A 22,819-nucleotide genomic window follows, 5' to 3' on the forward strand; every position below is an offset into this window, starting at 1 on the left:
ACCTTTTCAAAGATCCAAGAAGAGAAAACAATACCTTTTTCTCATTCTCTCATAAATGTACAATAAAGCTTTCCAAAGGTTATATGATGTGTGAAATCTACATCTGCGTTCAGTCTGGTGCAATATGAGGATACAATGGACTCCTATTAAGTAACACATTAAAGAGGTGAGAAATGTGAAACCATGCCATTCTTATCACTATTTTTCTTCTAGAAAAATATATGAATCTTTCATTTTTAAAACATTATTTTTGTTATTTTATAGGTTTATTAATTTTTAACTAAACTATATTTTTAAACATTTGCAACTTAATTTCTAATAAATATTGACGAATATAACCTACATAAACAAGAGAGCTTTTGAGTTCTCAACTACTTTAGTATATATAAAGGGGTCCATGGGGCGCCTGGGTGGCTCACTCTGTTAAGCATCTGACTTCAGGTCATGATCTTTGGGGGTGAGTTTGAGCCCCGCATCGGGCTCTGTGCTGACAGCTCAGAGCCTGGAGCCTGCTTCAATTCTGTGTGCGACTCTCTCTCTGCCCCTCCCCACTCGCACTCACTCTCTCTCTTGCTCTCAAACTTTTAAAAAAAATTTAATAAAGGGGTCCTAAGACCAAAAAGTTTGAGAAACACTGGTCTAACTCACTGATAAATAACGTTTTTTGGTTTTTTTTTTTTTAAAAGGAATTTATGGTGAATTCCTTTGGCCCCTATGGATGAACCTCAGAAAAGCTTCCTATTGCTCTTCCCTACCTTCAAAGGGATATTCCTCCAGCCTTGGAAGGATGTAAACTACTTCTTATGCCCACTAGTTTTTTAATCACATCAACTCCCTTTGATAGTGAATTTTTATAAACCCACAATATGGGAATCATGAATATACCGTTATATTCTGGTTCCCAGAAAAGACACTTTATAAAGAAACATACATTATGTTAGGTGTTGCCTACTTAAGTTGCTTTAGAAAATGCTTGTGAATGTTACTATTATCTCCTAAAAAGAGTACCGAGGATGCCAAGAAGTGGTTTTTCATTTGGTGGATACCATCATAGGCAGAAAATCATGTTGTCTTCCTCCTGAAGCCCCACTCCTTCCTTCCCAGGGCTGCTTCAGTCCTGTTAGCCCCTGACCTTTACTTTAGCTTTCCTCCCCCCAGGCCAATCCTACAAAATTGCCCCCAGTCTGATTTCTCTCAAGGCTTCTACTACCCCTTTAATATGAAGGCTTCATCGTGCCCGTCACAGAAATGAAAACATTTTGGCCTGATTTCAAGGCCCTCTAGAAACCCAATTATCCTCCAATAGTCAAATTTATTTCCTCAACACGCTATCCGTGTATCATGTGCAATCCCTCTCTTTTCCTCCTAGAAAAAGAAGTCTTCTTCTTCTCTATAAAACCTCCTTCAAAGCGCCACTCACATCTACCTACCTTCCCAACTACGGCAGCAGCCCTCACCAAACCCACACTCCCATACTCCACTCCTCACGTTTCCTGCCTGTGGGCTGTCAGCCAGACTTCAACAACTGGGGGACAACATCCATATGCAGATCTTCTAAACTCCCAGAATCCTGGCACAACACAGGCACTGAACAGTTTAGATGGTAGACAATATTAAAAATTTATTAAAATGCTCTGAAAACTATAAGGAGGATTATCTTTTGAATTCGTAATTACATATTAATACTTTTGTGAATTAAAAAATATATGGGTGATGCAAAAAGATCATAACTGCTAAACCATATAAAATGAAAGCTAGAAGTCTTTAATTCTTCCTTCCAACCCATACTCCAGAGGTTAACAGTTTCATTAGCAATCTGAACACTGTCAAAGTGAAGACAAATGTATACCAGCACATAGGAAAGCAAATACTTCAGTACACACAGAGATAGATCTTTCTGTGATGCTCTTTGCACCTTGCTTTTTACACTTAAATATCAGCACATGGAGAATTCTTTCTTTACAGAGGACTGTAATAGAGATACATTATTTAACCAATTAATTAACCAATTTAATTTAACCAGTTCCCTACTGAAACATACCAGGGTTTTGCTACTTCAAACAATGCTGGCAACAAATAACTTACACAAGAGGGCAAAAATATAAATTTAAAGATAGAAAATGCTGGTTCACAGTCTGTTTGCATTTTTAATTATGCTAATTGCTTCCAAAAAGCCCTCTAAAAACTCAGCAATTTGTGATTCCTCCAAGGCATCGCCTGCAGTTTTAAAATGAAACCGAAATAATGCAACAGTGTAAAGGACAGGGGACTGGGAGAAGGAAAGAGAAGCCAGGCACCAGCAATGGGTCTAGAGCCTCCAACCACTCACTATTCATAAGACATTAAAAGCAACACATCTTTAGCATTGGTTCTGCTTGTATAAGATCAGGGCATTGGTCAATATTGTGGGCAAGGGCCCCTCAAGCTCTAACTTTCTTTGATGCCCTTGAATTTGCTGAATGTAAGAAACACACATTAAATACGAAGACAAAATACTTATTCTCTTGTGCTGCCCAGAAATAAACAAACAAGTGCTGGGAAAGTCAAACTGCTGCACTGGGAGAATAAATGCTCTGATAAAAACCCTGCTAGGAATTTAAAAATGGGAGATTGAGACTGGAGGAAATGGCTACCTAAGAGGAAAGATAAAAAACCATTTCAAAAATAAACAAAAAAAGGATGATTTTAATCATTTGGGGGTTTCCTAGTTTAGGACAGGCTACATCTCAGTAGGAAAAATACATAGCTAAACAGCTATCACGAGCAAAGACCAAAGCAACCTGATGGTGACTAATTAATAAAAAGTCACAGACATCCCTTTCAAGTTTACCAACTGAAAAAGTGTATGTTAACAGGAGATATGATTTGCTAAGCTAAATAAAAGCCTTCATTAGCAAGGAGTGACAGGATCACAACCCTGCTGCTGATAAACTGCCAACATACCCGAGGCCTTCAACGAAGGGCTGCCCATTTAACATACTGCAGCTTTAAAATGAGTTGCTCTAGAACAGTTCTATGTCAGGGCATACCAGATGGAGCTGCTCTTGTACCCTGGATTGTGTGTGCGTGTGTGCATGGGGGGCGGGAGGGGGGTGGCAGGATACCCCACAGGAGTATCCAGTCTAGTACCCTTCCTAAGGTTAACCTTCCATGATTACAGCATCCGCCTTACCCCCCAACTTCTCTGCTTCCGAAGAGACTCAGTGTTGAGCAGAAAGCAGCCATTCTTCCAACATCAGGAAGAGGTTTCACACTGCTATTAAATGACTGGCCCAGCGGTCATCTCTAGAGCCTGCCTCCTTAATCCCAGCAGACACAGCCTCTTCAGCCCAGTCCTGAAGCGGTGAGGTCTTTTTAATATAGCATGCTTTGAAACTGTATAAAATAGGTCATAAATACATGTAGAAGGCACAGTCTCCGTCTAGTCAGAGTGGTTACAGAAGCATCACACCAGATCTTTCCCTGTGTGGTCCAAGTAAATTGTTAAACTCACCAGCTCAGAGACTACAAATAGATACAGTGAAATCTTAATTATGGGGATGGATGAAGAGACACAGCACATCATCCTAAAATATTAAATTATCTATTATCCAGCACTTAGACATTACTCTTGTATAGTAATTAATACCCATTTAAAAATATCAAGATGCTCAGTTTAAACATTAAAAATTTTTATTAACTCCAATTGGTAAACTTTGTACGTTAAACACGGCATCTTCATAGTAACCAGGGTACCAAGACAGAGTATACCCCCTCACACACACACACACAACTGTGTATACAGTGTTTACTTTCAGCACATGTAACTGTAATCTTGATTTTGATATAATAGGACCTACTACATTCAAGGAATACAGTTGTGAGACAGGATCACGGATATCAAAGAACCAATTCAGTTGAAAACAACACTTAAGTGTCCCAAAAGTGCAAACTAATTTAAAGAGCAATTAAGAACAGAACAGACACCCAAGGCCACCCAACCCCCTTCCCTCACCAGCCCCTTAACTCTCAACTCTGCTGTCCATAGAACACAAGAAGTACCATTAGAATTCTCCTCCCTTGAACTAAAACTGGTTTTACTTCTCTCCAAGCTTCCTCAATCAAGAGTTGAGGCTGTTGCATATGTATGTATATTTTTCTAATTTTCTAATGTTTATTTATTCAGAAAGACACACAGCATGAGCAGGGAGGGGCAGAAAGAGAGGGAGACACAGAATCCAAAGCAAGCTCCAGGCTCTGAGTTGTCATGACAGCACAGAGCCCAGTGTGGTGCTCAAACTCACAGACCACGAGATCATGACCTGAGTGGAAGTCAGATGCTTAACCGACTGAGCCACCCATATTGTATACATTTTCAAAGGCTTCATTCTGCACCTAAGGAAAAAGGGACTGAAATCTAAAAAGGAGTGACAAAAGAAGATCCAACAAGAAAAAAAAAAATGCTATAGATCCATATTACACAATTCTGGGCGATACTAACTAAAAAGGATTCAAAGTTTTGATTGCCTTCCAAAAAAAAAAAAAAAAAAACCCACACAATATTAAAAAGAGAAAACAACTGTTTTAGCCATCAGAGTCCACCTCTCTGAGGAAACTAATGAGTTAAAAATACATTCTAATAAGTATAATACGCAGGTAAGATACTGTTTTAAGATAGCATGCCGTAAATTCACTGTACTGTTCTGTGTGTGGATAAGGAAACTGAGCCACATGGAGAATTTGCTTCCTCTTCGTTTTGACTCTTGGTTTCTTGTCTTTTTCTGATTGCTTAGAGAAATCTCCCAGTCTTTACCAATCTCTTACAAACATACACAGCCCTTTAGGATGAAGGGACTGCCCAAAAACCATTCAGGTTTTTTCAATAAATGTCTTCAAGATTTCCACAAAGAAAACTACCCAAGCCTCCCCCATCCCAACAAATGCTTTAAAGACAATTCCAAATTTTAGTTTAAATATGAATGAATACAGAGAGGAAAACAGCATTGTGAAGAAATAGGGAGGGTTGTCAAGATCTGGTAGAAAAAGAGTCTATAAAAGTTTATTCATAAACTAACCAAACAATTAAATCAATGACAACTACAATTTTGAGTGAGTTAGTATAGTCTTTTAAGGCAAGCAAAAAGCTTAACAGACATTCCTCTTTAGTTTTTACCAGCTCCATCAATAACCTGGAAAAACACTATCAAAAAAAATACTGATAAATTGAACTTCAAAAATCAGAACATTTTCAAAGCCATGAATCAAGAGAATAAAGGATATAGACAACACAAATCTCACTGCTGGAGTTGGCATTCGTTGTATAGTTTTTAGTGTGAAAGCTGGCTAATTATTGTTGTCCTAAAGAGAACATTAAAATTTGTTTCTCAGCTGTTTAAAAAAAAAAAAAAAAAAGCCAGCTCTACAGCAGAATACAAGCAAGGCAGATCCAGGTTCCAAAGTTCACTATGAATTAACAAGCAAAACAGGGTTCAACTTAAAACCCTTTTCTAATATGCTAATGCCTATAAAATTAAAAACTAAAAAGCCTGGGGCGCCTGGGTGGCGCAGTCGGTTAAGCGTCCGACTTCAGCCAGGTCACGATCTCGCGGTCTGTGAGTTCGAGCCCAGCGTCAGGCTCTGGGCTGATGGCTCGGAGCCTGGAGCCTGTTTCCGATTCTGTGTCTCCCTCTCTCTCTGTCCCTCCCCCGTTCATGCTCTGTCTCTCTCTGTCCCAAAAATAAATAAAAAACGTTGAAAAAAAAATTAAAAAAAAAACAAAAAAAAAAACTAAAAAGCCTGCCTTCGTGTGAGTAACCACAGGGAAAAGGTAGACAGGAAGATAAAATTAACAAAGGAACTTTCCTGACAACTCCACTTTAAGTTAGGAGCCCCAAACACTTTTCCTTCAGAGCACAAATCACAATTACAAACAATAACTATTAGAACTTTAACATGTGTCTCCCTGAATAAACTCTAAGTTTCACATCAGCAAGAATTGTATCATGTTTACTACTAAATCTCCATATGTAAGACAGTGTATAATGTACAATATGAATACAAATGTTTACTAAATGAACTTTTGCATAGGAAACCAAGAAACTTCACACATGAGGTAGAAAAATAATTGTTTTTTAAACTACTGCAGAGCAGAAAAGGTTGATGAATAATCAAACAAGTGAACAAGCGAGCAATCAAAAACAGCAAAATACCATTAAGATCAGGAGGTTAGGCAAAATAAATCATGAAAGTGTAAAATCTATGAAAGTGTAGGTCTAGAGAAAAGCTTCAAGTTTCAAAGAAGCCACTAATAAAAACTAGATTTTGCCAAAGAAAAATACAGTGAACATTTTCAAATATTCATGAGCTATTTAATAAACCATCACCAAATCTGCTTCATTTTGTTAGACAATAACAAACAGGAAATAATCATGAGGAATGAAAAAGAGAAAGGACGAATAATGAAAAAATTCCTATGGCTAAATCTCCATACAACTCTGTAGGGAAACAAATAAAATAGGACACCCACAGCTTGACAACAGGTCCCTGGATCTCTTTAGGTTTCTGAACTTCTTAAAGAACTGAGGAACTATAGAAACATTTAACTCTGAAGCTTTGGTAGTCTAGGCTAACTTTAAAGAGAGGAAAAAACACAGAAATTAAAGAGAAGTGGTACATATTCATTAAAGTCATAGGTTAAAATTGTATTGTCCTATAAGTTGAAATGACATAAAAAGCTATTCAGCTCTGAATTCTGAACACATATCTTAAATTTGTTTCTCCTTGTGATGTCCTAAATCGTGGCTAAACAATAAGGAGCATCCTTGGCAAGACTGCACCTATAGGCTTCTACTCTTTGCTGTGTGTATTGGCCTATTGGGCCAATTTTACACTAGAGACACCTGCTTGTAAGGTAGAGACAATTTGATTGTTTTATTTTTTTAGGCTTACACCAGCTTCACAGAACACAGATGTTTATGATCAACAAGGAGTAAACTATACACAGGGATAAGAAACCAAAGAACATGCTAACATGCAGCTACTTCAGCTTCTCAACTTTAAGACCTCACAGACTGAAAGATCCACCACTACTAACTTCTCAGCTTCGAGAGAAATAAAAATCACTGCATTATGCAGACAGATTTAGGAGACTCAAAATCACTGTAAAAAATTTTTACATGTAAGATGATGAAATACAGCATTGGTTAAAGCGGTAATTTTTACTAATATTTTCTCGTAGTAGTTACAATTTTAATAAGATCACCTGTCATTGTGATTTACCTAGAGATTCAGATAAAATTTTCTCAACTGACAGTAAGTTTCAAGTACTGTATTATCTTACTTTTCCTATAAATTATCTCTATTCTAGGGGCGCCTGGGTGGCTCAGTTGGTTGAGCATCCGACTTCAGCTCGGTCATGAACTCTCAGTTTCTGAGTTCGAGCCCCGCCTCGGGCTCTGTGCTGGCAGCTTGGAACCTGGAGCCTGCTTAGGATTCTGTGTCCCCCTCTCTCTCTGCCCTTCCCCTGCTCATGCTCTGTGTCTGTCTCTCAAAAATAAATAAAATGTTAAAAAAAATTTTTTTTAATTATCTCTATTCCCAACTTTGAATTCAAGTGAATCAAACAAATGTTCCATAAGTTTTTACTACAAATAAGTAGCACACTAGATGCCAAGAGAAAAACGATAACAATAATGATGATAAAGTCCCTTTTCCAGAGAAGACCAAAAGGATTACTCTGAACCTATATTTTTCCCCATCCATTCTCCAACCAATTTTTCTGACAGTTAAGTTGGAGAAACAAGGTGAATCAAGTACAATCTTTACTGGGTGTATATTTTGGTTGATTCAAGTTTGGACATCATACATCCTACTGAACACCTGACCTGCAACTATTTTTCTCAGAACAAAAATAGTGGTGTTTCTAAAAGCCCACCAGACTTGGAAAATATTAGTTTCAGAAACTTAACAAGATTAATAAGGAATAACTTTTAGATTCTACACTACAATGAGCCAGGGTTACATGAATGTCACTTTCACTGGGAATAGAACATATAGTATTTCCATCTTTTTTCCTGATTTTAGCAGCATCCAAAAATAAGTTGGAGACAGTGTCTTCATTCCCTTGCTTATAGAAAATAACCAATCCATACTTCATATGCTTCCAAAAAGTAATCCTGCAAGTCAAGACTGCCAGCTGGCATCCGGAAGACACCAGCCTGTGACAGCCTGCGATGGAATCCTTCCAAAAGTCACCTAGCCATGGGCCTAAAATAGTGCAAGGTCAGAATCATGCGCCGGGGGAAACAAGTGGGCATTTTGCTGGGAATGTTACAGGGACCAGGGTGAGGCTTTTAAAACAACAGTAACAACAGCTCTACCACTGAAGAGCCAAACATTATAGCCTGGAGATGAGATACAGTCTCTCAGCTGCCTCTTGGATCTCAAACTCTGGCCTTAGCAGTCTTAAACTACAACCAGCAGAACTATGCAAGGTAGAAAAAACATCATTTTGGAGTTCATGGAAAAGGTACTGAACAAAGAGTCACAGACCTACGTCCTACTTCCCCACTCAGGAGGTTGAATCCTTAGGCAAACCACCTAACCTCTGAGCTTCATTCCTCATCTATAAACTGATTATCCCTAGGAAGCTGTGGTAAGTTTCTGGAAGAACAGATACATTGGGCACCATCACTGCCACTAGAAGAAATGCTCTCATCTCCTGGTTCCATGGTTCCGGGTGGTGCACCACCTTCAATTACTGCTTCTCCTGTCCTAATAGGCCAACAACTAAAACCAGGCAGCTCCTTGCTGTCCCCTCCAATACACTGTCAAATTACCCAATACAAGATTTCTTACTCTGATTGCATTCTTAAGAAGCAATAATTTAGAAGTTACTTTAGAAGTTGTACAAAAGGGAGACGAAATGTATCTCTTCATTCTTCTTCATGAGATCACCAACTATGTTGCTCACCATCAAATCAAACTTTGCCCCTTACTGTCCACAAAATAATGCCCATAAATTAGCCAAACTTTTTTAAAAGTCCAAGAAGAACAAGAATTTGTCTTTAACAGTTGGCTCCAACTGAAGGCCTGAAGCTCTCCAGAAAACCAAGGAAATGAAATAGCATATATAGTCTGTTTGATCACCTCTCCGAAGAAAAAAAAAAAGTAACGTAAACGCCCTTAATGCAGAAAAGCAACAGGCAGACCTGAGCCACAAAAACTGGCAAGAGAAAGCTACAATCAGCATTCTGGAGAACCCATAACCCTGCCAGATATGGTCTTAGGCATGAGGAAGACTCAAGGAAAAGGTACACATCACTGCTGTTAAAAGCATTCCAGCTTCTGACCTGTTACCTGCTTTCTGCTACTGGAACTATACTAAGAGGAAGGAGCTGAATAAACATTATAATCTTTACGACTTTTTCTCAGGTGTTTTGAAAAATGTTATTTTTGATGCTGGTACATCATGCTGTTGGAGAGACTATGGGGGGAAAAGAAAGGCTGGGGCTTCATGCAGTACACAGACACATACACACACCCTGCCTGGGATCGTTCTGGGACAAGAGCAGAATTAAGACAGTCACAGCAGCATCTCTGTCCAGCCACAACTTAAAACTTGGCAAGTTCTGCATTGCGTAAATATGCTTCACCAGTGACTGGGCTCCTGGCAAACTAGGAAATATTCATACCACAAAAGAGAATCAAAAGGAATAAAAATGACATGGGAGGAAGTGAAGAGAAGGGAGGGACACAAAACTAAGTAAATAAATATATACCCAAAACTGACCAAGAAAAGCTACACCCTCTGGTCCCCAAAGCAATATGCAGCAACCTGGCAATATCCTTAATATCCAGACTACAGAGTTCTGTCCCTTTTCTCAATCCCTCAAACATTACCAAACTGAGGGGCAGGGCAGGGTGGGGACCACAACATCTTCTAAATTATCATTTTCTGTCTCATCTCCTTAAGCAGACAAACCACATGGGAAGACAGGATGTTTTAAAAACCTTCTCTAAAGCACTCTCAGTATCTACCATTTACAAATAGCATCTCATGAAATAGTAAGTATTATATAACATTCCTGGCTTCTAAGCATGGTCCCAATACAAAAAACTTGAAAAATGTTTTAAATCCTGGGGTGCCTGGATCAGTTAAGTGTCTGATTTTTGATTTCAGCTCAGGTTATGATCTCATGATTTGAGTTCAAGCCCCACATCAGGCTCTATGCTCAAAGCATGGGGCCTGCTTGGGATTCTCTCTTTGCCTCTTCTTCTCTCCCCCTCCCCTGCTTGTTCTCTCTAAAAATGAAGAAACATAAAATTACATTAAAATTTTTTAATCCTTTAACAAAACTAAGAAAACTTTAGATGAATTTGTTAAGGATCTAGATGCCAAGTTAACCACCAGCCAGCCCACCTATACCAAAGCCTTTATCATACAGAAGTAATCTCCATGACAATGGTTTTCAACCTTGAGGGAAATAAAACACTCTTTTCCCCAGTTCTCCATTCCCCACTCCAAACCAACAAGCAAGACACTGTAAAAGCTCCTCAACCAGATGACCCAGGACACACCAAAATAAGCAACAAATTCATCTTAAAAAATCATATAATCATGAAACAGGATTGGTACTCTTGGTATCAGGAGTTCTTTTCAAACACCTCTTAAAAATAATATACTTATGAGGGGTGCCTGGGTGGCTCAGCCAGTTAAGCCTCTGACTATTTCAGCTCAGGTCATGGTCTCATGGTGTGTGAGTTCAAGTCCCACATCAAGCTCTGTGCTGACAAGTGGAGCCTGCTTGAGATTTTCTCTCTCTCTCTGCCTCTCCCGGGCTTGAGTGCTAAGACAAATGAACAAACTTAAAAAAAATTTTTTTTCAATGGGGCGCCTGGGTGGCTCAATTGGTTAAGTGTCCGGCTCTTGGTTTCAGCTCAGGTCATGATCTCACAGCTTTGTGGGTTTGAGCCCCACGTCGGGCTCTGCACTGACAGCACAGAGCCTGCTTGGGAGTCTCTCTCTGCCCCTCCCCCACTCATGCTGTCTCTGTCTTTCTCAAAATAAATCAATTAATTAAAAAAAAAATCACAATCTTAAAAAATTTTTTAAATAATACTTCTATAATTTTTTTTCAATAAAACTATATACAGTTAATTCAAAATTAGTTTTTTTTAAAGAAGCATATACTTTTACTCACACCCCAAGTATTAAAAAAATGAAACTTGGAGGAGCTGCAGACTGCACCAATTTTTAAAAGTGCCAGCATTACATGCCTCTTATTCAGAAGAATTTCGCTAAGATGTTCAATACAGGGACATAATTCTAATTCCTCGTTATGACTGGTCTACCTCAAGTGGCTGCCAGGAGAACAGGGCTTTACAGGCATTGTTCTATCCTTAGATGCTACATTAATGCTGGTTGATCAAATAGATCTTTGGATCTGTTTGCCAGGCTGAACAAACAGTTAACTAGAAATGTAAGTGCTTAAAGTCACCAAAAGGAAGGCTCTACACTGACATTTTCTACCTATTTATCATTCATCTATATTCATCTCACTAGACATTAACACACACCAAAGATGCTCTCTGCTATTCAAATTGTGCTATTATGCTCAGGACTAGATTAATGATATCCACCATCCTTATTGCAAAAAAAAAAAAAAAAAAAAAAAAAAAATTACAGCATTGGTCCAACATATGTGGAGCCTCTTTCTACTTCTGCTGGTCCATCAGCCTGCTATACTGCACACGTGGGACAAAGCTTCGCTAAAGCTGTCCTGCTGTTTCTAGAGAAGAGCAGAAAAGGCTGAAGTCTGAAAAAAATAAGGGAGAGAAGAGGAGAGACAACACACATAAACCTCACACCTGGTAACCTCTCATATCAGCTCTTTTTTACAGCATTCTGAAGGGAAAATGTCTTTTCTAAGCTGACACCATCAGCAAAGCTGTTAGCAGGTGGGCCACAGGCCTCTTTTAAACAGCTCATAACATCCTATTAGTTTTCACAGCACCAAGCAACTTCTGCTGACCCCAAAGCATGTGATAAATACAAGCAGGTGACCAGCAGGAAGAAATTCCTACTCCCAGTAGGGGCAGGTCTAAAATCCCAGGGAGAGGGAGAAAAGGTAAGATAAAACTGCTGGAAGGACATCTTATAAAGAAAAGAGAAACTCTCTTTAGACCAGAGATTAAAGGAGACTTCTTTAAATGAGGTAAAGGAGAGAACTACATTTATACAGAGTGATCTAATATAATTCAAATATTTGCAAGGACAATCAAAAGCATATGAAAACTTAAGAACTCCCACTTTTGTCTTTATATTTGAGTGAACTTTTTAATTCCCATGGCTTTAGGAACCGTCACAAAATCACTACTCTAATATCCACAAAGGCCAGGCAGTAATTTATGCCCAAAGTGAAACAAATTAGGCTCCACATAAAAGATGCAGTTGACAAATATTGGCTCCGTGTTGCTCCACCCTGCCAACTTTTCAAGAGACATGAAATGTGGCTCTAGATCTTTATATGGTATTTCCTAGCACCTACAACATTTCACTACTTTTTTGAAGAAAAAAACAGGTTTAGGGGCACCTGGGTGGCTCAGCCAGTTAAGCGTTCGGCTTTGGCTCAGGTCATGATCTCTTGGTTCATGAGTTCCAGCCCCACGTGGGACTCCGTGCTGACAGCTCAGAGCCGGGAGCCTGCGTCGGATTCTGTGTCTCCTTCTCGCTCTCTGGCCCTCCCCCACTTGTGTGCTCGCTCACTCTGTCTCAAAAATAATAAATGAATAAACTTAAAAAAATAAATAAAATAAAAATATGGTTTAGGCAAAATAAAACAGCTACAGACCAAATACAACCCTGGCCTGATCCGGAACCTATGGCAGAAACTATTTGTCCATGGATACTCATTTCTTCTTTTTGTCCTCTAATGTCAGCAATTCACTTGATCACAGAAGATATTCTTCAGGGAGTAAAATGTAACAAAATGCTTAAGAGTCAATACAACTGTTCAAGCCAAATGAAAAAAAATAAATACAGGGACAAATGAGTAGGTTGTACCTGTCCCAGAATTGTCAGGCAAGAGGCAGAACTACCCCAGGGCTCAGAAGCATAGACAGGTGACTAAGAGACAGAGGGCTAGCACAGAGGTGTCAAAGAGAAGAGAGGAAGGCTGTGGGTAGATCAAGTTCCTTGCAGAGACAATGGGAGCAAAGGGATAAAAGTCAAAAGCACGGATGACCTAGTATTTGAGAAAAGTCCATGAGTCATTCACAGCTATAGGCCAGAAAGGACCCCAGAGGTTTAAACAAAATAAACCAGCCACCAGTAAGTAGCACCTCCGGGAAAGAAAGCGGTGTTGAGTAAACTCATACAGCAACAGGCCTTAACTGGGAATAGGTTATGAAAACTTGCTCGCTCTATAATAAACTCTGTATACTTAAAACGGTCTAGCTAGTTCCGCAATAAAGGCGGGTGATCCTCACATCACCAGAGGGGCCTCCAGTAGGGAAGCAGGATCAGTAAGATTTTAAAAAAATGACTTTGGAAAGTAGCTCAGAGTAAACTCAAGATCAAGTACAATCAGTTCCAGGAATATTTTACCCACCTTACCCAATTCACTGAATTTATTTTCAAATACACGGTGATTTATTTGCTTCGAGAAATACCTCTTGTACTTCTGATACACACAAATGATGCCTAAAGAATAAAAATGTGTTAAACATGCTTTAAAAACTGAACAAGTGAGCAATTTCCAATAACTTACTTGACAGGGCATCCATCAATGACTTCACTTAGGGTGGTAAGAGGGTAGTGAAACAAGCAGGAAAAAAATGTATTTCTATGTGAACTCCATTTTGTGATGTATAGGAATAGATTCTTGATAAGAGATTAAACAAAATTCAAATCAGGAAAATAGGGACTATTTTAATTTAAATGCTTAAATTTAAAAATTTGATTTCTCATTGAAAAAAAGATGTAATATTTAAATTAAGACATTTATATTCCTGGAATGTTAGCTGGCTTAATTCTCATAATTTCACATGTAATTTTTTAACATTATTTATATTTTCAAGAAAAAAAATGCATCTTAAACTTCCCTTCCAAATCCCATCATCATAGATATATTTATACCTATTTCCATACTAAAATGTTCAAAGACACCATTCTCCCAAAAACTCCCTGCAATTTGGGAATTTTCTCTTTCTCCATGGCAGAAATATACATTATATGATGGCATGTTATGAAGATTACTAAAAGTTGTTGTTCTTAATAACACACTTAAATCCAAATATATAAAACTAATCAATGGGAACCACCTATCACTACCTTTCCAACTCAGTAAACATGGTCAATCCACTCCCAAAAATCTCGTATTTTCATAAGCTCGTCTTTACCTCGTCCTTGACATGTGGAGGGTGAGGTTTTATAGTCAAGGAAGTTAAAAAAAAAAAAAAAAAAAAAAACAAGGACATAGTAATTGAGCAAAACCAGACAAGGGAAACTTCAGACTTCCAGCTTATTTTACCTGGCTCGGCTAAATTAAGAATTTCAACTTAAGTGACAAAACCTACTGAGGCAAGACAACTCAGTAGCTAAACTGGCAGCATTGTGCTCACCAGAAGACCTTACATGTGTAATATTTGTTTACAAAATCAGAATGGATTTTAAAACAAACTATGAGAAGACAAGGAAGCTTAGAATATGCCTTCGATGAAAGCTAAAAGCCATATTGGTAAGGCTACTGCAGAGAAGAACTGATCCGAAAGGCTTCGCCCTGCCCTCACTAGTATATAACAACTCCAATTTTCAAAGTCCTATTTCCCAAATATAACCTCATTTTATCGCTCTTTAATCCTGAGGGCAAGATGGTAAAAACTATACAGAAATTTCAGTGTATGTACATTTCTCTAGGGAGAGAGAGTCCACAGCTTCCTTCAGATGTTCGAAGAGATCAGAATTTGATTATTAGCTAGAAATTTCCATTTTATAGGGACTCCGTAACGAAGATACAGGAAAGCTGAGAATTCTAAAGCAACTACTATGCCTCTTCTTGTAAGGAAATAAAACTAGTCAAGAAAATGTCTAATAAAGCTTGAACTGAGTTTGACCACGGCTAAAAGCAAAATGAAATAAAAACTCATCCTGAAATGTTGATCTGCTTGATATTTATGAAAATATGGATTTTTGTGATATTCTGTTAACACAGTCTTTACGGTTGCTGAAATAATCTCCAGTAACTAACAGCCTGCAACAACAAAAATTCTACAGGAAAAGAAAAGCTAGTCATGTAGAATACAAATTCCTTTTTATGAGACAGACTCCTTTAAGTCAAGGGGAAAAGGCTGATACGAATCTATCACTATTAGATTAGGCAAAGGAAAAATATACAGATACCTCAACCTAGGAGTTCAAAACTTATCTGATCTAGAGCAAAACCTTCAACATGTTTAAAAACAAAAAAAAACATCATCAGAAAAAACCCTATCATTTTACTGTCTCACAATAAACAAATCTTGAGAAAAAATGTCAATTATTTTTCCCAAATAATTTCTAAAAGTGGGTAAGGGGGCCTTGCCTGTCAAAACTTATTTGCTATATATACATTTTCAAATTGACATAACGGAAGTCAGATATGGAAATACACACAAATACTATGTGTAAGTTTAAAGAAAGAAAAAAAGTTACTTGCAATTAATAAGGCAAACTCCAAGTTGGTTTAGTTTTAATCTCATGCCACCTATTCCTATGACCTTGGTTATTTTACCTATCCTACTCCTTGCAAGAGCACCCATCCTCTTCTATACGAAGATTTATTACAAGCAAAACCTGTATGCCATCACCCAAAACTATTCAGCAACACTCAAAAGGGAAACATACAATTAAGAGTATCAGTAAAATTGATGCATTCAAAACCTAGCCTATAACTCTGAGAAAATAATACCTTTACCAAAAATAGATATCTAATATAGCCCAATCCCTGGACAGGTAGCACTAGTATTAAAAGGGGAAATATCTATAGAAATGCACCCAGTACAGTGTTACTCAGAGAAGAGTCATCTTTTGTTTTATACAATAAAATACAAGGCTAGAGATACAGAAAGTCATATTCTCTTAAAAAATATTTTCCTGGGATCTTGCTAAAATTAAAATTATGATATACATCATGCATGCTGAAGTGTAAATGTTTGTTAGTGAAAAATGTCCTAAATATTCCATAAAACATCCATAGGATTTTACTATCCTAAATTCCTATTTTTAGTTCAGATTCTGAAAGTTACCAATGCTACTTAAACCACAAAGCACGTATCTTTTAATACACAAAAGCCTTAAAACATAGTATTGCCTTTTAAACTAAAGCACCTTCTGTTTCTGCTTAACAAATTTATATTGCTCAAAATCAAGAAAGAAAAATCAACATTGCAAACCAATTAGTACCTAGAATCAAATAAATAGACCTTAAATGTCCTGCCCAAATCAGAAACATAGAACAATGAGTTTGGCATTAAAGTGCACAACATGTAGGTTCTGTAAGTAACCAGAACCAGTGAAGACTTCCACATCTGTATAATGAAACTGGCCAAAGCAAGTGAACATTCTGTGTGTCTAAGTGTCCTCTACATTGTTAATTCAAGAGTTGGGTGTGGCATCACCAGTGCATAAAGCCATCAAATTTCAAACAGTTCTGTAATATATTAGCATAAAGCAGCAATATTGGCAACTAAAAATATTAACAAACAAGAAAGACTTTAGCCAGAATAAGCTGCATAATCTGTGGATCCCCATGCGAAATCAAGGTACAGAGTCCCCTTGTTAAAAATTTAAGAATTTCAAGGGAGAGCGGTTAATACTGTATGGGTTATGTGTCCACAAAGCAGTTCTACTTCCAAACAAGTACTCGTGCTTAAAAACAAAACCAAACCTCAAATGCAGTAGTTTACCATGATTCATGGCCTGTCCAGCGGAATATGCAAAGAATAAGAAAGAGATGAGGTAGAAGGTTACGGGCTGGTTTTCCATAGGGTGACATACCACCCACACCCCACAGCCGCATACCACCTCACCTATATACAGCCCCCCAATACCATCAAAAAAATAATAACCTGACCAGGCTAAAGATCATGGATCTCTAGGCTCCCTTATTCCAAATAAACATTGGTGACAAAGGTGGCAAAAAGAATGTGATATGGTAACTTTAGTAAGAGTTCAAAGGAGAGCAAAAGAATTGACCTTACCAAGCAGACCAATCTACCAAAAAGGTTACCGGTAAAGTCAGTCTTAATAACATGCTATCTTGGAATATCCAGTTCTTTAGGCAAAAAAGAACATGAAGGGTGGTGCTCTGCCATGCTAATGCCGGAAAAGATCCCAGGTTTAAAAAAATCTATTTTTTTTTCCCATCAAAGAAAAGCTGACCCCAGTTTAGAAGTCAGGGTATCCTTCGTAGCTTTGTTGTGTCCTTAAGAAAACTTGGGACTTGCTTCTAGAATGAAAGAAAGAGGTTGGGGGAGGGGGGAGGCAGTATTTTTAAAAATTATAATCATGTTAACAAGCAAAGCATGGAAGGCTAGAATAGCAGGAAGTGGTAACAAGGATTCGGCAAGAAACATCTGTCTGCATACAAAGATTGAAAAGGCTGGATTAAGGAACGGGGTTAGTAGAAATGCCACCTACAGCACTGTTGTTCCATATCTCACTGGGAGATAGGTCATAACTAATAGTGCAAAACCCCGGCAGAGAAGGACTTTGCTTCTCTGGTAAAAAAGAAATAACCAGAACCAATCAACCCTCCCCCCACCCCACCCCCAAAAAACAAACAAAAAGGAACTCTTAACAACTCATGCATTTTTAGTCTAGAAAAAAATTTTTAGTCTAAAAATAAGGTTCAGTAGTAAAATGACAAGCCCAGCCTACACTCACCAGTTTGGCGTACCTGTTCTATTCCAGGAGCATACCCTAAAAATTCTCTTCAACCACAGGGACAGTGTGTACAGCTTAAAAGAGCTGACCTGATTCCTAAGAGTAAACACTACACAATGAAGCAAACACCTAAAGAAAGGGGGGGGGGGGGGGGGGAAGGGGAGGGGGGCTTAAATGCCTCAGGCTGTCTTTGAGGGATAAATAAAAAAACCTCATTCCCCGAAAGGTGGCAGCACAAAGTTACCCAAAAAGGAATTAAGGGGCCAGTTTTGATCACACAAACACAAAAATTCTCTCAAAAAGGAAAAAAAAAAAAAAAAAAAAGGCAGAGGAATCATATAAAATTGGATGTAATGTAATAATTTAGTTTTTCCTGCCCCACCCTAGCCATTATCTTCTCGACAGTTTTTTTTCTTGCCCCCTCTTCCCCTTTTCTCCCCCATTTTCAAGGGAACTTTCTCTAAGTACGTACACCCTCTCCAGCAGTATTAAATCAACATTCCTACAAACCTCTTATAAAGAATAACCCAAAAACAAATGCAGTAATGTTCCTGTCCATCCAGCAGAACAGTCATCGTTTCTAGACCAAAAGGTCCAGATGAGAAAGTAGATCCAGAAAAGCTTTTCTACCCGCTTACCAAAATGGAGACTCTGGGTCAGCTTCCGCAAGAGCGAGTGAGCTTAGCACAAATGAAAAATTCAAAGGACTCTCGGGAAACGATTCTCGAGAAGATTGTCTTCAAGGGCAACTAACCAGTATTTCATACAAACTGACTTTCTAAGGGGATGGGGAAATCACACCCCAACTGGTATTCGAGTGGTTTTAAATGGACTTATTTGTCTCAAGTTTGGGACTGAGGTACATTTTTATGAAGACAGGATTATTATGGGTAGGTCCACCAAAAAATTAAGTTTTAAAAAACTCTTTGTCCTTGACGGAGATCTATTCATTTGGCATTGCTAAGCATCATTCCCTGGGGAGGGAATAAAAGAATAGATACCGAGTAACAAATTCTCCTTTCTCACGTTCTCGGAAAATGTAGAAAGAGGATAAGAGATGAAATTTTTATCATAAAGATGATCATTTTAAATGCACACTATTTTAAATGACCATCTGGATAACTACAACTCCATGCTCATAGCTCACATCTAGAGACGAGGTTTTGCGCTCCAGCCCTCCAGGATAACAAGTAGGCTTTTAAGACAACGCTGTGGAAAGACTGCTTGCTGGTCATTGTCAAGACCACTGGAGAGGCACCTGCTGGTGAATCGATGTTGGTCTGAGCGAGACCACCAATCGCACCAGTGCACGCACACACATCCGTGCACGGGGGCCGCAGCTGGCCAGCCCTCCTGGCAGAGCTGAAGGCGCGACTGCCGCAACCTACCGGAGCGAACCAAAGCCCCGGGTCCACCTCGCCCAGCGATTCCCGCCCAGAGCACCGCTCGCGCGCAAACCCAGGATGCCACCGCGAGCTGCGACCTCGCGCGGCTGCGCCCGGCCTCACCTAATACCGCGCAAGAGAACGAGCGGCCCGCGGGATCCTCTTTGCTCTGCCCCGGCCACCCCCAGTCCCATGCCACCTCCGCACATTGCGTGGCCGCTGCAAGTCTCCAGACGCCCCGGGAGCTCCAAGGACCACACGCGAGGAGGTGCCGTACCAAGTGGGCACGCCACCAGACACCATCCGGCAGAGGAACCCACCGCACACAGTCTCCCGAAAGGCGGGGTTGTCAGTTCGCCACAGGAATCTTGCCCTTTTTCTAGAAAAGCCCCCCTCCCCCGCTTTCCCTCCAAAGCACTCACCTGCGTCTCGGCGCAGTTCCCCTCGCGCTACACGCGGCCGTACCGGGGCACGTCCAGGCCCTGAACACGCTGCCTGGACCGACTGGCCCCGCTCGGCTCCCGCCGCCCCCAACCAGCTAGTGCCCACAGGAGGGGCGGTGCCACCTCCCGAGGCGCCCAATTCCCTCTACTCCCGCCGCAAGGGGCCGAGCTCTAGGAACTTCGCGTGCACAACCTCCGCCGCCCCCACCGGCGTTCCCGCCCGAGGCCGGACTAGGGCTTCCCACTAAGCGGAGGCCGGACTCCGCTCGGCGTCGCGGCGCCCGCACACAACCCTTAGCCTGGGCGTCCAGAACAGACCCCGGGCCAGGCGCGGCGTGCCCGTCCTCCCCGCCCCCACTCCCACGCCCCCCGCACTTGCCTGCTACGACTCGGAGCTGCAGCTACTACGGCTTGCGCCGCCAGCCGTCAGCACAGCCGCGGAGGAGTCGCTCCGGGCGGGCTCCGCGGAGAGGCGGTGGCGGCGGCGGCGGCGTCCCCAGTCCTAGCGAAGGCAAGAAGGCGGACTGGAACCCGGCGAAACCCCCGCCCTGCCCTCGTCGCGCCGGCGACCGGCCTCCTCACCCGGCCGGCAGCTGCCTCAGTGACGCCCAGGCGCCGCGGTCCCGCCGTTTGTAGCGGGGCGGGGAGGAGGGGCTTGCTTGGAAGAGCGCCAGGAGGCGGGGCCGGCGGCGAGTTCGCGGCGCCGCGGCCGCCGCCGCCGGCGCGTGCCCTGCCCGGCAGCCCGCCGGTCTGTGCCTGCGAGAAGACGCCCGGCTGCCGCTGCTCGGCTGGGTCCCTCCCGTCTTCCGATTCCGAGCAACCTCCGGGACCAGGTTCCCCTGGCAGCGCGGAAAGCGTCGCGCGCCCAGAGGCGGTAGATTCCAGGTGCAAGTTTGCAAACCCCGAGGTTCCAGGCGCTAACGGGGAGCCAGAACGACTCGCGCAGGGGTTACTTTGATGTATATGTATGTGTATCAAATACATACACATACATACATACACATATATAGCAAGTACAGTTAAAAGGCTTTTCCTCTACTTCATAACCGAAGGGTCCTGTCCCTTGGCAGAAAACTAAAGGCTTAGCCCTGGCTGCCCCTCTATGCCTCTCTAGATGGAATCTGACGTTCAGATAAGCCCGAGTACCTGTGCGGGGTGCTATACTCTGCTTCAAACGCAAAGTAGGAAATCCTGCACTCGACTATACAAGAGCCTGTCGCTCGCCGCATCTTTCGAACGCCCCCCCTACGTTAGCCCCGAAATGGCCAACTCTTCACCGAGGGGGCGTCACATAGCTACCTAGCCTTGGCCCGCCCCCACGCCCTGCTCAATCGCCTTTCCCCAGAAAAACCTGTGCCTGTCCTCAGACTCAGCCCCGCGACTGGGAGTCAAAATCGACCCCGAGCCACGCGGTGGGAGCACGTTTTTACACCTGCTCAGCCGCTTAATTACGAGAGCACCTGTCGTGTTGTGGTTTTCATTGCAAAGGCTTCTGTTTTAACCCTTACCCCATAAAAACTACATTTAAAATATCACCTGTCATACCTACCTGAAATCGCAAGAGGTAAGAGAAAGGAACTGAGCAGTGGGCGACTGAGTCGCCGCAAGAACGTGACCGAGGTTACAGCTTCAAGGGCATGATGCGGGTTTGATGCAGCAAGGTCCGCTAAGGGCGCCCAGCGCTCCCCGCCCCCACGCGACGGGCGGGGCGGGGGGGGGGGGGGGATGGAGAATGGAGGAAGGACTCCTCTAACCTATGGCGGGGGTGGAGGCGGCAAAATTGCCCTGTTGGGCGAAGTCAAATCAGGCATAGTAAAGTAAGGGGTTTAACCACATGGAAATAGAGACAATCCATCCCTCAGTTTGGGGAACCCAGACTGGGGACACCAGAAATAGCTAATTGATTCTATATCAGCATTTCTGTTGTCACCCTAAATCCGATTAGCAATTAAATGACCTTAATTGACTTTGTACGGGGTTACTGGGAAAACCGCTCAAAGCGCCTGCGCCTCTTTGACCTCCCTCTAAACAGTTAATTACAATATTCCCATCCCTAGCAGGCGGGATTGCTAAAAATGCCTGTTTCCAAACGTTAGGCAAAACTGGGCCTACCAAATTTGCCAATCCAAGCCTAAAACTCTTAGAATGCCCTACGCCCTACTTCCTGAAGCTGACTTCTTGAAGTTATGGGAGATCTCTCTACAGAGTTCCCCAAGTCTTCCAGTCCATTTCGACCTGCAAAACGTTGCGTTTTTCGTGGAGAACTCCAGAAGAGGTTAAAATGGGGTGCCCAAGCACTTGGTCAAAACATGGAAGGAGAACCCAGGAGTGCTTGGTGTAAGACATACTCAGGGAATGACAATAATAACTGAGCAATAGTTACTTTTTTAATCCTCCAAAAAGCGACTTTTAAACACTCAACATTTTTTTTTTTTTTTTTTTTTTTTTTTTTTTTTTGCAGACTTATCTGTTCAGATTCGTGACAAACCTTTCAGATGTCCCATTTAAGAAGCCATTTTGCAAAGGAAGTCTTACAGGCTCAAATAGATTTTCTACTCTACCATCTCTAAAACATGCACACTTTTTTCTTGACCTTTAGGAACTTATTTCCAATTAGGAAAATAATTTATTCGGTTACTATTGTCTTTTCTGTACTCTCCCCCCACCCTCGACTTTACGCCTGCATTTTATAGGTTGCAGTTTAGGCCTAAGAAATAAACCACCTCCATCTCCCTCCTATTCCCAATATCCAGAGGATGGGTATATATATATAAATTGGGATGTGGGAAAGGGCTAAACGTTTAGAAGCTTAACCAACAGGAGTGGCACATGAGTGGGGGCGGGGAAAGAACCCGTGCATTTCGGGGAGAAAGTAAGAGATTCATCTCAGCCCAGCAGTGTTAAGAGTAAATACTAAATGCTTGACTATTTCTCTCACTCTGGCCACAATAAAGCCAGATCTGCAGCTGGCAATTACAAGAGAAAATACCCAGACTCGACATCAGTTTCGCTAACCTGTATTTGAAAATGGCAAACGGGGAACGTATCCAACCTCCAATTTGCCACAGTTGTATAGCTCTCATATTAAT

The 22,819-nt window shown here is 41.2% G+C and overlaps 1 protein-coding gene across 11 annotated transcripts in view; it reads right to left on the minus strand.

Moving 5' to 3' along the window:
- ELAVL2 (ELAV like RNA binding protein 2) overlaps nt 1-22,819 on the minus strand; it is a 200,782-nt gene that overhangs the window by 114,886 nt on the left and 63,077 nt on the right. For 4 of the 11 annotated variants that reach the window (XM_078436753.1, XM_078436752.1, XM_078436751.1 and 1 more), the window contains exon 1: nt 20,110-20,223. The exons of 4 other annotated variants lie outside the window; for them this stretch is intronic. The gene's annotated coding sequence lies outside the window, so the exon portion shown is untranslated. Of the gene's footprint in view, nt 1-19,709; nt 19,999-20,109; nt 20,225-22,819 lie in introns of those variants that run through there. 3 more of the 11 variants (XM_060609664.2, XM_060609657.3, XM_060609665.3) reach the window with 3 other exon arrangements.

This window comes from Panthera onca, chromosome D4 (assembly GCF_046562875.1).
Source record: "Panthera onca isolate mPanOnc1 chromosome D4, mPanOnc1 haplotype 2, whole genome shotgun sequence".
Taxonomy (NCBI): Eukaryota; Metazoa; Chordata; class Mammalia; order Carnivora; family Felidae; genus Panthera; species Panthera onca.